Below are 12076 nucleotides of genomic sequence, written 5' to 3'. Positions count from 1 at the left end.
TGCATTTCTTTGTAAAAGAGGTATGCAGTTATGTCTCTAGCTTCTGTTACGAGTGTACTTACTATCTGCAGACATGTGTAAGCCCAAACCATCACACCGAATAGTTATAAACAGTAATAAAGATGGAACAACAAATTGCTAAAAACTTCTAGTACGAGTTGTGCGCTGATCCTCCATCAGTATTCGACGAATCTGGTTTCAGAAGTAAAGAAAACCTGTATGGTTAAGTGTTATTATCCCCCCCCCCCCTTGAAGCAAAATATCCATCCACGCCACCATCAAAAATAAACATTTGGTGTCATATATGTTATAGATGGAAGATACCTTCTCGATCATGTTTTTTCTTTTTTTTTTTTTTTGGTAATGATCTGCAAGCCTCAAGGAAATATGTCAGCAATGCAGTGTATATGTCACTTGTAAGTATGGGAAAGCTAGTACCATTTTTGATGGGTACAAAGAAGGAGAAAGCACCACAGAAATATCTGCGTCCTATTACAACAGCCAAGCTTTCCGCTCTAGAAGACTTTCTTCGCCTCATATCTTGCGCTTGACCTGAGGGATTATTGAAAAAATGAATGTTTGATAAGTCTGAAAGTGGACTGAAGTGCTCAACTATATGCGCAAACTGTGTTAGACATACCTGTAGCTGCAAAAATAACGATTTTGCCGAGGATCTAGATTCCAAAAAAGATCTTAATAACGAAAACCTTTTGTTACAAGCTTTGAAAACTCCAACTCTGATGGAGCTTTTATCTCAATCTAATGACGTATTTGAGGCATGCATGTTATAACGCAAACTAAAAATTTTGCTTTTAAGTACTGCAAAAAAGCAATATAATAAAAGGGAAAAAATACCAGTTCAGTATAAGTTTCTGACCATTTAATCAAATGTGCCATTAGAGGGGGGGGGGGTAATCTTTAAGTATATTATTTCGTCTTGGGAGGTGAGCTACTGTTCTTGTGGGGTGGACAGTCCCGATTTAATGCATTTTAAATTTACATGAAATAATACTTCTACTTGAAATGGGAAGGAGGGGGGGGGGGGATTGGCATATTATTTTTTTCGGGGGGATGCTGTAGCTTTGGGAGAAGGGGCACCATCGCACTTGGAGGATGGACACACTTGGATTACTAACTTGAACTTTGCATAAAATAACATCTCCACTGGAAATGTATGGAGGGGGGAACGGGGGTACTGTTTCGTTTTACGGGGATAGGGGGGCTCTAGGTGGGTTGTGTCATCCCTCTTGGGGGTAAACGCCTTTATTTTCATGCTTTTAAATTTAGTATGACACAATATTCCCTCTTGAAATTTACTCTAAAAATTCCGAAAAAATGCTCAAAACAGCAATTTTTAGATGCCCCCCCCCCCATTCCGAAACCCGACGCACAATGGGGTGGGACTTTTTACCTGTTCTTATTGGGAAGGTAATAAACAATTTGCACCAGGTTTAGCTTTTTTTTTTTTTTGGATGTTTGGGTCCGACCCCTATTTTTACTGTACTATAGGAGGTGGTGCTTTTTCCCGTTTCTGCAACAAAATCGCAAACATATTGAACGAAATCGAAACTACTACATCTTTGCACCTTTCTTGGATTATATTGTACGATAGATTGTGTACGAATACAAAAGGTATTTCCCCTCTCTCAGTCACTTTTTAGCGAAGAAGCAAATTTAAAAGAGGAAGAAATGAGCTTATCCTAGATTTTTTTTATTCCTTAAGCCCAAGTTGTCAACTCTCCCGATTTTGGCGGTAGACCCCCGCGTTTCAGTCGATTTTTCTGCGTTCTCGATCAATGATTTCTTTTTATAGTTTTTATTAATTTTCGGATTTTCAAAAATTTAGCTTAACGTTTCATTGGTTAATCTTTGTGATAGTTCGTCGACGATGATATCAACAACTCATCCGCCGCTTCTACCACGAGAATGAATGCATAAATGTACTAATTATTTATCGAAGAAACGGAAGTGCGGCATTTACGATCGACCTTTTTTTTTTTTTTGTTATCGCCACGATTTCAGTCCAACTGTTTTAACGAAACAATAAAGAAATACAATTACATATTATCTACCCCGTAATTAGAAGCTTTAATTACAGTAAACGGCCGAATGTTCGGAAAGTGCGGAAAATCCGAATTTCCTTTTCGCGAATTTTTCGTATAGTTGATTACAAGCAAACATTTGAGCTCGTTTTTAAATAAGTAATGTAAAACCTTAAAAGGAACGTAAGGAAGCAAAAAATGAAATACCCTGTACAATATTTTATTGATGTTAGTACAGAATAAAAGCGACAGATAACAGAAAATCGCAAAAACGAATCATTTTAAAAAATCGTGAAAATCTTTTCATACAGAAATATGGTTATTGTTCTTTCTAGATCGTAAACATGATTATAAAATATAATATTTTGCCTTTCTTGAGTTGATTTGCGAAAAAAAAAAAAAAAAAAACCCGCGGCAAAATGTTCCGATTTCAACCTCGGGATTCCGTTTTTTTTTTCTCTTTTAAAGTTGAGGGATAGGGTCATACGCAAGTATATCGTGTAAGTTCTTTCTTTTTAATTTGTTTTTTCTACTCTGATACTCCATAATTGAGTTGATCATCGTTTTTAAGCGCAGCGTTTCTGAGTATTTTAAATTTTTTTGATATACATTTTTCAAGGTGCGGCGATTATGCCAATGTAGCGCGTTTTTATAGGAAATTACCGTAGTAATGCATTGAAAAGTTATTATTAAATCATTAAACACACTCTTATTTAGTATTTAATGACCTGATAAAAGTTCATTTCATTTTTGATTAAAATAATTTTTAAACTATTAAAGATCTCCACTGTTTGAACTCAATTTTCTTAAATTCTACTTTGTCAAAAAAAAAAAAAAAAAAAAAATTGAATTTTGACCTCTTGAATTCAAATTATGTTTTTCGCAATCACGAGTGTGTGTATATAGGCGTGTGTTTATGCGTGTGGGGGAGGGGGGTATGTGTGTTTGTGTGTAGGGGTGTATGTGTGTGTAGGAATGTGTTTCTGTCTGCGTGCAGGTATGCGTGTGGGTAGTCGTGTGTATGTGTGCGTAGGAGTATGTATGTTTGTGTGAGTGTGTACGTGCGTGTATGTATGCGTGCAAGTGTGGGATATTGATGCAACCTGGAGACGGTTTTCACTAGAGGAGCAGCATTGTGAGGCGGCCGGTCAAAGGTGATGCAGCAGAGGGTGCTGGTGGGAAAATAAAATGATTGGACCTCAAAACAGTCAAATGAAAGCAATAAGCAATCGTGATTGCTCAAAAAAATAAAATAAAAAACATGTTTTGGAAGCATGCCATCATCAAATACATTGCATGATGCCGTGCTTAAAGTTTCAATCCTTTGGCATCGAAAAAATATTTCGCTTGTTTTGAAAGTTGTGAAATAATTTTTACTACAGCGGATTTCCAAATTTATGTCGATACTCGGAAATTTCCATGATTTCACATTTTACTTACATTGCACGTGATTATTAATAGTTAAAATTATCCAAAAATTTATTTTAGTATGAAAACTGATTTTTTTTTAAAGATGTAAATATGTAATCATTAATTTTTAGCCTACTTTCCCAGTAAAAGTCAAGATAAGAAGAAAAAAGCATGAAAGAAGGCTTAATGCATCTTAAAAATATCGCGGAAAACAAAAAAAAAAAGTCAAAATTAAATAAAATAAATAAATAAATATCTAAAAATTAAAAATTGGAAAGTAGGGTATTGAGATGGGAAAAAATGTCTGTCTGTCTGTCCCCCCCTAATAACTTTTGAGTGAATAGTCCGATTCGAATAATTTTTTTTTTTGCTCGAAAGATCTTGGCGAGGACATCTCATTCCTATATTTAATTTTTTGATTTGAACTTTTTTGGTTCAATTTTGAACAGTTCAAAAAAATTTAACATTAGCGCCTACGGGGATATTCAAGACAATTCCGAACTGTGAAGCGAATTTGCTTCAAACGAACTTTGAAGGAAAAAGCTTTTGATGAAAAACTTGTATATAAAATATCTTTTCGATTTGATTAATTTTCCGTTCAATTTTGAACAGTTCAAATCCCTTAACATTAGCGCCTACGGGGAAACTGAAAGTCAATGTAGATTCCGTACTTGAAGGCGGATTTACTTCAAACAAATTTTGTTGGAAATAGCTCTTGACGCCAGACTCCGACTCCTAGAATTTAGGGGCACCTGACTCCGACTCCTGAGCCCGACAATTAATCGGACTCAGACTCCCCGACTTCAACTCTGATTTCGTAGCTTTGGCAAAAATTTATTCACGGAGGACAAATGACTGACTCCGATTCTTGGATATTCGACACCGACTCCTTTATCCCAAAATGAGATTTACTCCGACTCCACAGCTATGGTTTTAACTGTGAAATAATTATTGTTGATATGACTTGTTTTTAGCCTACTTTCCCAGTAAAAGTCAGAAAAAGAAGAAAAAAGCATGAAAGAAGGCTTAATGCATCTTAAAAATATCGTGAAAAACAAAAAAAAGTCAAAAATAAATAAAATAATTAAATAAATATTGAAAAATTAAAAATTGGAAAGTAGGGTATTGAGATGGGGAAAAATGTCTGTCGGTCTGTCTGTCTGTCCCCCCCTAATAACTTTTGAATGAATAGTCCGATTCGAACAAACTTTTTTTTGTTCGAAAGATCTCGGCGAGGACACCTCATTCCCATATTTCACTTTTTGATTTGAACAATTTTTTGTTCAATTTTGAACAGTTCAAAAAAACTTAACATTAGCGCCTACGGGAAAATTCAAAGCAATTCCGAACTGTGAGGCGAATTTGCTTCAAACAAGCTTTGTAGGAAAAAGTTTTTGATGAAAAACTTGTATATAAAATATCTTTTTGATTTGAACAATTTTCCGTTTAATTTTGAACAGTTCAAATCCCTTAACAATAGTGCCTACGGGGAAACTGAAAGTCAATGAAGATTCCGTACTTGAAGGCGGATTTACTTCAAACAAATTTTGTTGGAAATAACTCTTGACGTCAAACTCCAGACTTCGACTCCGAGAATTTAGGGGCACTTGACTCCGACTCCGACTCCTGTGCCCGACAATTAATCGGACTCCGACTCCCCGACTTTGACTTCGTAGTTTTGGCAAAAATTTATACACGGTGGACAAATGACTGACTCCGATTCTTAAATATTCGACTCCGACTCCTTTATCTCAAAATGAGATTGACTCCGACTCCGCAGCTATGGTTTTAACTGTGAAATAATTGTTGTTGATATGACTTGTTTTTATTTTTACGCTTAAGTTTCAATTTAGGTACTCAGTTTTTGGCGAATAAACTCGAAGTCATTTATGTTTCTATATAAAGATATGCGCAGACTATTTTTTTTTTTGACAAAGAAAATTATTTCTTTAAGTTGACATTTTATTGTTTTTTTTTTGTTGTTGTTTTGGTAAGTGCATTAATTCATTTAAAAAAATGTTTTTTGGCAACAGGGGAAAAGAAACAATTTTTTTTTTTTTTTTTTTTGATATGATGTATTTATTTTAATGAGCTGATTAATTTTAATTATTATTTTCTCGTTTTGAAAGCTGTTAAAGATTTTTTTAATGGAAAAAAGTGTATTAGTTGCTTTGTTTAAAAGTTGCTGCTTTTTTTTTACGCATAAATTTTTTTTAGATGAGTGGGGATTATTTTATTCCTAGAAATCAGCTTAAAGTATTTTTAAAATATGTTTGAAAAAATTTGCGATTTTAGCTATTTTTGAGAATTTTGATCAGGTACTAGAAAGTAGTATGGGTATACGGGAAAGTAGGCTCATCTAGTTATTTTCACACTAAAGTTTTTAATTAGGTATTTAGTTTTCGGCGGATAAGCTCGAAATCATTTATGTTTCTACATAAAGATATGTGCAGACAATTTTTTTTTGCCAATGAAAATTATTTCTTTAAGTTGACATTTTATTGTTTTTATTTACTTTGATAAGTGCATTAATTCATTTAAAAAGTTATTTTTGGCAGCAGGGGAAAAAGAAACAATTTTTTTTGTTGATATGATGTATTTATTTTAATGAGTTTATTAATTTTAATTATTATTATTTCGTTTTGAAAGTTGTTAAAAAAAATTTTAAGGGAAAAAAGTGCATTAGCTGCTTTGTTTAAAAGGTGCTGCTATTTTATTTGTTCGTTTTTTGAGTATATTGATCAGGTACTAGAAAGTAGTATGGGTATACTGGAAAGTAGGCTCGTTTTGCTCTAGACGGAACTGCTTGTTAGTTTTGAGTTCTATTTTTTTTGGAAGAATAATGTTTTTGATTTCAGCACTAAAATTCATCAAATTTACAGGGTTCATGCTCTATTTGGATGAAAAAATTCCATGACTTTTTCATCACTTCAATGAAAATTTTCATGACCTCATTACATGAAGAGAATAGCACTATTTAATCTCAAACTTTGTAATATTTGGAAATGAGAACTAGCAAAACGTCTATATGAATGCCACAGCCTCATTGAAGCACTTACTCGTAATGGAAAAAATATAAGTGTACACTTAAAAAACTAAACTATTCTTATTTGCCTTCATCATATTAATTTAAGTAAAGTAAAAATGCAGTGAAGCGAATATGATGATGCCTAAATGACTGATATTTTTTTTAAAAACAGGCAGAATGATATTGCATGGGACAAAAGTTGAATGAGTCATCACTAAGTTTCAATAAATTTGCTTCAAAAGTTACCTTTTAGTGTCAGCAGTGCCTTTAATCATCCACGTAACTTGACAGTATTTTGGTTCTTTAAAGTAAAGCCACATAGTTTAGTTCTTTATGTTTCTTATGTTTTTTGAAAAAAAAAAAAAAAACATTCAGTAATGAATCAATCTTCTGATTCAAAAGTACATTTGTTTTGTTTACAAATTTGCATATTTTAAAATGCATATAAATTAATAGGTTCAGAAATTCCAGAACACGTTTAATTCGTGACATTGAACGTAGCAGTGGGTCGCATGGATCAGTTTTGTGTGCCGTATGTTGGGCACTACTGTTTTAGAGCATTAGAATTCCTCTTTTTCTGTATTCTATCGCCTGACTTAAGATCTTTATTTTCTAAAACATTTAACAAATTAAGATAAACTCTGATAAATTTAATAATAAAGTCATTACGAGTGATGGAATCGAACTCGCATGCAATTGAATTGCTTTTTTTTTGAGTGGGCATGGCAAAACTAAGAACGTGAAATTTTGCTACTACAGAATATGAAACATAAGAAGTGTTGAAAATAACAGAAAATTCAAAATAAGTGATATCCAGGCAGTAAAATCACATCGCAAAATAATGGCAAGTGGCTGCGACAGAAGTGGATGCAATGAGATTTCAAAATTTTGATTTGATTTTGGGATCGTTCAATTTTCCACTTTTAATAGCTTTTATGTGATATACTGTTAAATCACTCAAGATTTCTAATGCTCCTTTAGCTACTGTTCCTTTCTCTTTGTCCAGGACATTTTTCCATGACTTGAAATAAATTTCCATGACTTTCAATGAAAATTTCAATTTTCCATGACTTTTCCAGGTCTGAAATTCTGTTATTTTTTCCCATGACTTTCCAGGATTTCCATGACCCGTACGAACCCTGAATTTATGAATTATTTAATTACAAAAATTCTACCCTACCATTTAATTTAGATAATAAATCCAGAATATTAGTAGAAATTCTTTTTTTTTTTTTTCAATTTTTACTTCTTTTTACAAAAAAGGTATTGTATTCGCGAAAAAATTTTCGCTCAAAAATCGACCTTAATCTCCATTTTGCTCACCCGCGAATGAATGTTGAGTATTTTTTCTACTCGACCACACGTGGATAAGTGCCTAAGGACGTATAGACACGCGAAATATCCATTTTGACAATTCCCGAGTTGGTTACAACGAATTTTCTCGTGACCTCTGTATGTGCTATGTATGTCGCATAACTCAAGAACGGTAAGTGCTAGAAAGTTGAAATTTGATATGTACACTCCTAGTGGGGTCTAGTTGTGCACCTTCCCTTTTGGTTGCATTCGGGTGTTTCTAAGAGGGTCTTTTGCCCCTTTTTGGGGGGGAAATCATTGTTAATTTTGATGTAAACTCAAGTGGTGTTACAATTTGGCGGACACTTAACGATATATTGCCAGTCTTTTGGTCGCCAAGTTTTGGCGCCAACTTGGTGACAAATTTGGCGATTTTTTTTTTAAAAATCTGTTTCAATTTGGCCACTGTTGGTGATATTTAGAGAGTAAACTATTGAATCTCACTAAAATTGCCAGTAATGGGGAAATGACATTAAATTGTAGTAAAAGGAAGTCATGTGATGCACACATCAGCTCGTTTTTTCTTGAACCACTAAACAAAACAGTAATTTTCCCAAGAAAAATTGAGACCAAACAGCAATTTCACTCAGGTAAATTACTGCTTCTTATAAAACAGTTTGTGATTTTATGGTCACATCCCTAATATAGGGCCAATCCTCTGAAAAAGGGCATTTTGTCCAGCACATAACAGTAGATACATTTGAATAAAACATTTAAAAGGGTAATGAACAAAATACTGTTAAACATATGTATGATATTCTAAGCAAAAAAAAAAAAAATAGTTTAATACCCATTAAAATCATTATTTTTAATGAAATGTATGAGCTGTCCCATGGGGGACAACATGGTGGCTTTTTTGGGGGGACAACCCAATAGAATATTAGATATACATTTTTAAAATTCACTTTTTAAGTGTGGTAGGTTCCTTTTCATTCCATGCTTTTTACTACCCACACACACAATATTTCGAGTTCGGTGTGACACATTAAGTATTCTTTTGTCAAAGATTCTTTACTATCAAATATCCTGATCATTCCACTATCATCTTAGTATTTTCGAATGGTTTATCAATGCAAACGTGTGAAGATTTTAATAACATTTGAAATAGAAGTGGGCAATGTTCTTTTTAATGATCCGTTCATCATGCACTCGTATAAACTTTTTCCTACAAAAGAATAACAAAGTATGTCTTTCAAGTAAGGTAAGCTCTTCTGAGGGGCTGTAGTTGTACTGGTTGAGGGAGTGGAGGTATATAATCGCCGAAGAAAGTGTAGCAAATCACTATTTCATTTCAACCGTTAAACACTATAACTGGAAAGTATAAATCACTAGTGGATAATTAAATCTGTAAATGGTGTTCAACAGTGTACTAGCTTTTTAAGTTGTATGCGCAATACCTTTAATAAGGATAAATGTAGAAGAATGGGGGCATATACGGTCACTAACTGGCAATTAATTCTCCATCGAACAAGTTAAGCTATTTTCATAGATTAATAGTAGTGTGTAAGAAATGTATGTGTGTATGTAGTTTTATTTCCCAATAATAACTATGTGATATCTATTACGTCTAATACATCTTATTTTCTCATATTTTGTGTAATATATTAAGTAATGCAAATGTAATGGTGGCTAAGGGTGCTGTTTCATGTCTAGAGGGCTCAAACTATGTTAAAAACCTATTAAAATTATCCTAAGTAAGTTTATGCGCTCTAGTTAGAGAAATATTCGGTTTATAAATACAGAATCTTACTTCGCGTAAATTCAGTTATCGCGGTAAAGCCTGGAACAAATTAACCGCGATAAACGAGGGTTGACTGTACTGTAATACCTCCTTTAAGGGACACCTCTATTTAAGAGACATTTTTTCTGGTCCCAGTCCCTTTGAATAGGGACCTCCATGTATTTGCCTCTTATTATGGAACAGTCATAGAGAAAAGTTAAAAAAAAAATACATAAATGAATTAGAAGTATTGAATTTGTTGGAATTCAAGGTTCTTTTTTCGCCCAAAAAATAACTGGCAATAGTTTGTCTTGACATAAACATTCAAAGAAACATATATATTCTCAAATTGTTGCTGAAACCTACTTTCATGGTTTTCCTACTGACAAAAATATATTCATTCATAGGCAATTCTCGAAAAAATGTCCCGTGCGTAACGCTAAGTTTTTTATTTTTTCCATCTAACCAAAGCCTTCAAAAAATAATGCTGTTGGGGAATAATACATGCGTTAATATATTATCAAAGCATTACAGTTAATCCCACATTGTTAGCCTAACACGCGAGCTAAACTCTTGTAATTCTGAAAAAAAAAGTAAACTCCACAGGTTAGCAGATGCCTTCGTGTCATATGTGAAAGTTTCATCGTAGTATTGAAGTAACAGAAGTCAATTGAAACTAACTTCATTTTATTGAACAATATAATAATTAACAATTGTAAATTATATAAATTCTGTAAATAGTAAAATAATCATAACATGTTTCAACAGCATGCAACTTAAGTTTCCTAAATATGTTTCAAAAAATTTAATTCCCTGACACTCATGGCAAAAACGAACAGCCATTTTCCTATACTAAGTTCCGGGCGCCACTTCAATAAGCGAGAGTTCGTCAAAGAAACGGCTATCTACAGCCGAAGGGATGAAAATCGCGAGCAGGAGTGATTCTGCCTCAATTCCTTCTGCTTATATCCTACATCGAATGATGGAGTACGTCACACCGGAATTGCATACCTAAGACCCTGGAAGCTTCTGGAACCTTCTATCTATCCCTTCTCAGCAGGAGATTGTGTCATCCATCCGCTCACGCACTTACGTCACATCTTTGAATCATTTATTAATTTGATGTTTACACATTGTAACTTTCCGATCCGCGACTCGTAACAAGCATCCATAATGGGACAGGACAACAGTTCACGCATTAATAAAGAAACATGTGAGCAAATACATCTTACACTTATCATTTAAGATGAATTGGTGAGAATAAAAGCTGAATAGACATTTTGTGGCTATCACATGCTAATTAATAGTTACTTGAATAAAATAAAAAGCACAAGCGTTAAGCACAGAATATTTTTTCGAGAATCGCTCCATGTGAACTCAGACCCAACTGGTAGTGCGCTGCTCATGATAAGCTTTGTATAAAAAACTTGAAAAGGGACCACAGTTTTTTTCTTTGTATTGCATTGTAAATTACATGACATCAAACAAATCCATGTAACCCATCAATTCAAAACTGTATTTAAATCTATAACTTAGTTTTTTCCCAATTTGAATAGTTCTGAATTTTAGTATGTATGAAACATTTTCAATACTTAATCTTGAATGCTATTAGTTTACTTTTATTACGAAATTATACTGAGTGAATTACATAGCATGTATCAACTCATCAACCTCCGAAGAAGGGACACCTCTATTTAAGGGACAAAATACTCTGTCCCCTTAGTGTAACTAATTGAGAAGTTCCACTGTATATAATTATAGTATTGCCAATAGACCATGTATAACGAAAAAATAACAACAAATATATCGATAGCTCAGCCAGAGTGCCCGATAACTTAATTTTTAAAAAACTTGCCTAAAAAATGCGCTTCAAAATTATTCCGCAGTACCGATGAGATAGAAAAAATTTAAAATGCAACACTTTTTTAAATGGGAAAAAAACATTAGACATTAATCAGTATAGACGGTAGTTGGTAGGGATGATATAGAAGACAAAAGGTTTGCCAGAATAGTGATAAAAGGTATTTTTAGAAATAATTTTAGCAACAGAAAGTGTGAGAAGGATTTTAGCAGGTGCATTGGACAGGGAGTGGAATGTCCAAACATTTTTTTAGTAGCCCTAACAAGTTACACAAATCATTACTTATGGATACATTGGGAAATTACAAATGAACTGCAACAATTAAAGAAAAATAATGAATAAAGCAGAAGGTGAAAAAGTTTGAATGAATGTTTCGTACTGCATTGAGAAAAGGGAAATTTGAGGTTTATTGAGAAACAAAAATTTGAAGATGAATGTAATAAAAAAAAAAAAAAAATGTGATTTTGTCACAAGTGCATCAATACACTGTTCCAAACAGCTCATTGTTCAAAAGAATGGTCATTATTTTTTAAGTGAATGAACGGATCTGTTCATTTTAAGGATTCGTTCTTTTGACCCATTCCTTTATGAACAACACATCCCTAATTCGAAAGCACAATGGACTCATTGGTTTAATATGTTATTTTAGCTAAAAGCATCAA

Source organism: Uloborus diversus, chromosome 2 (assembly GCF_026930045.1).
Source record: "Uloborus diversus isolate 005 chromosome 2, Udiv.v.3.1, whole genome shotgun sequence".
Classification (NCBI taxonomy): Eukaryota; Metazoa; Arthropoda; class Arachnida; order Araneae; family Uloboridae; genus Uloborus; species Uloborus diversus.
The sequence above is the reverse complement of the archived record's forward strand: the minus strand, read 5'-3'. Positions refer to the sequence as shown.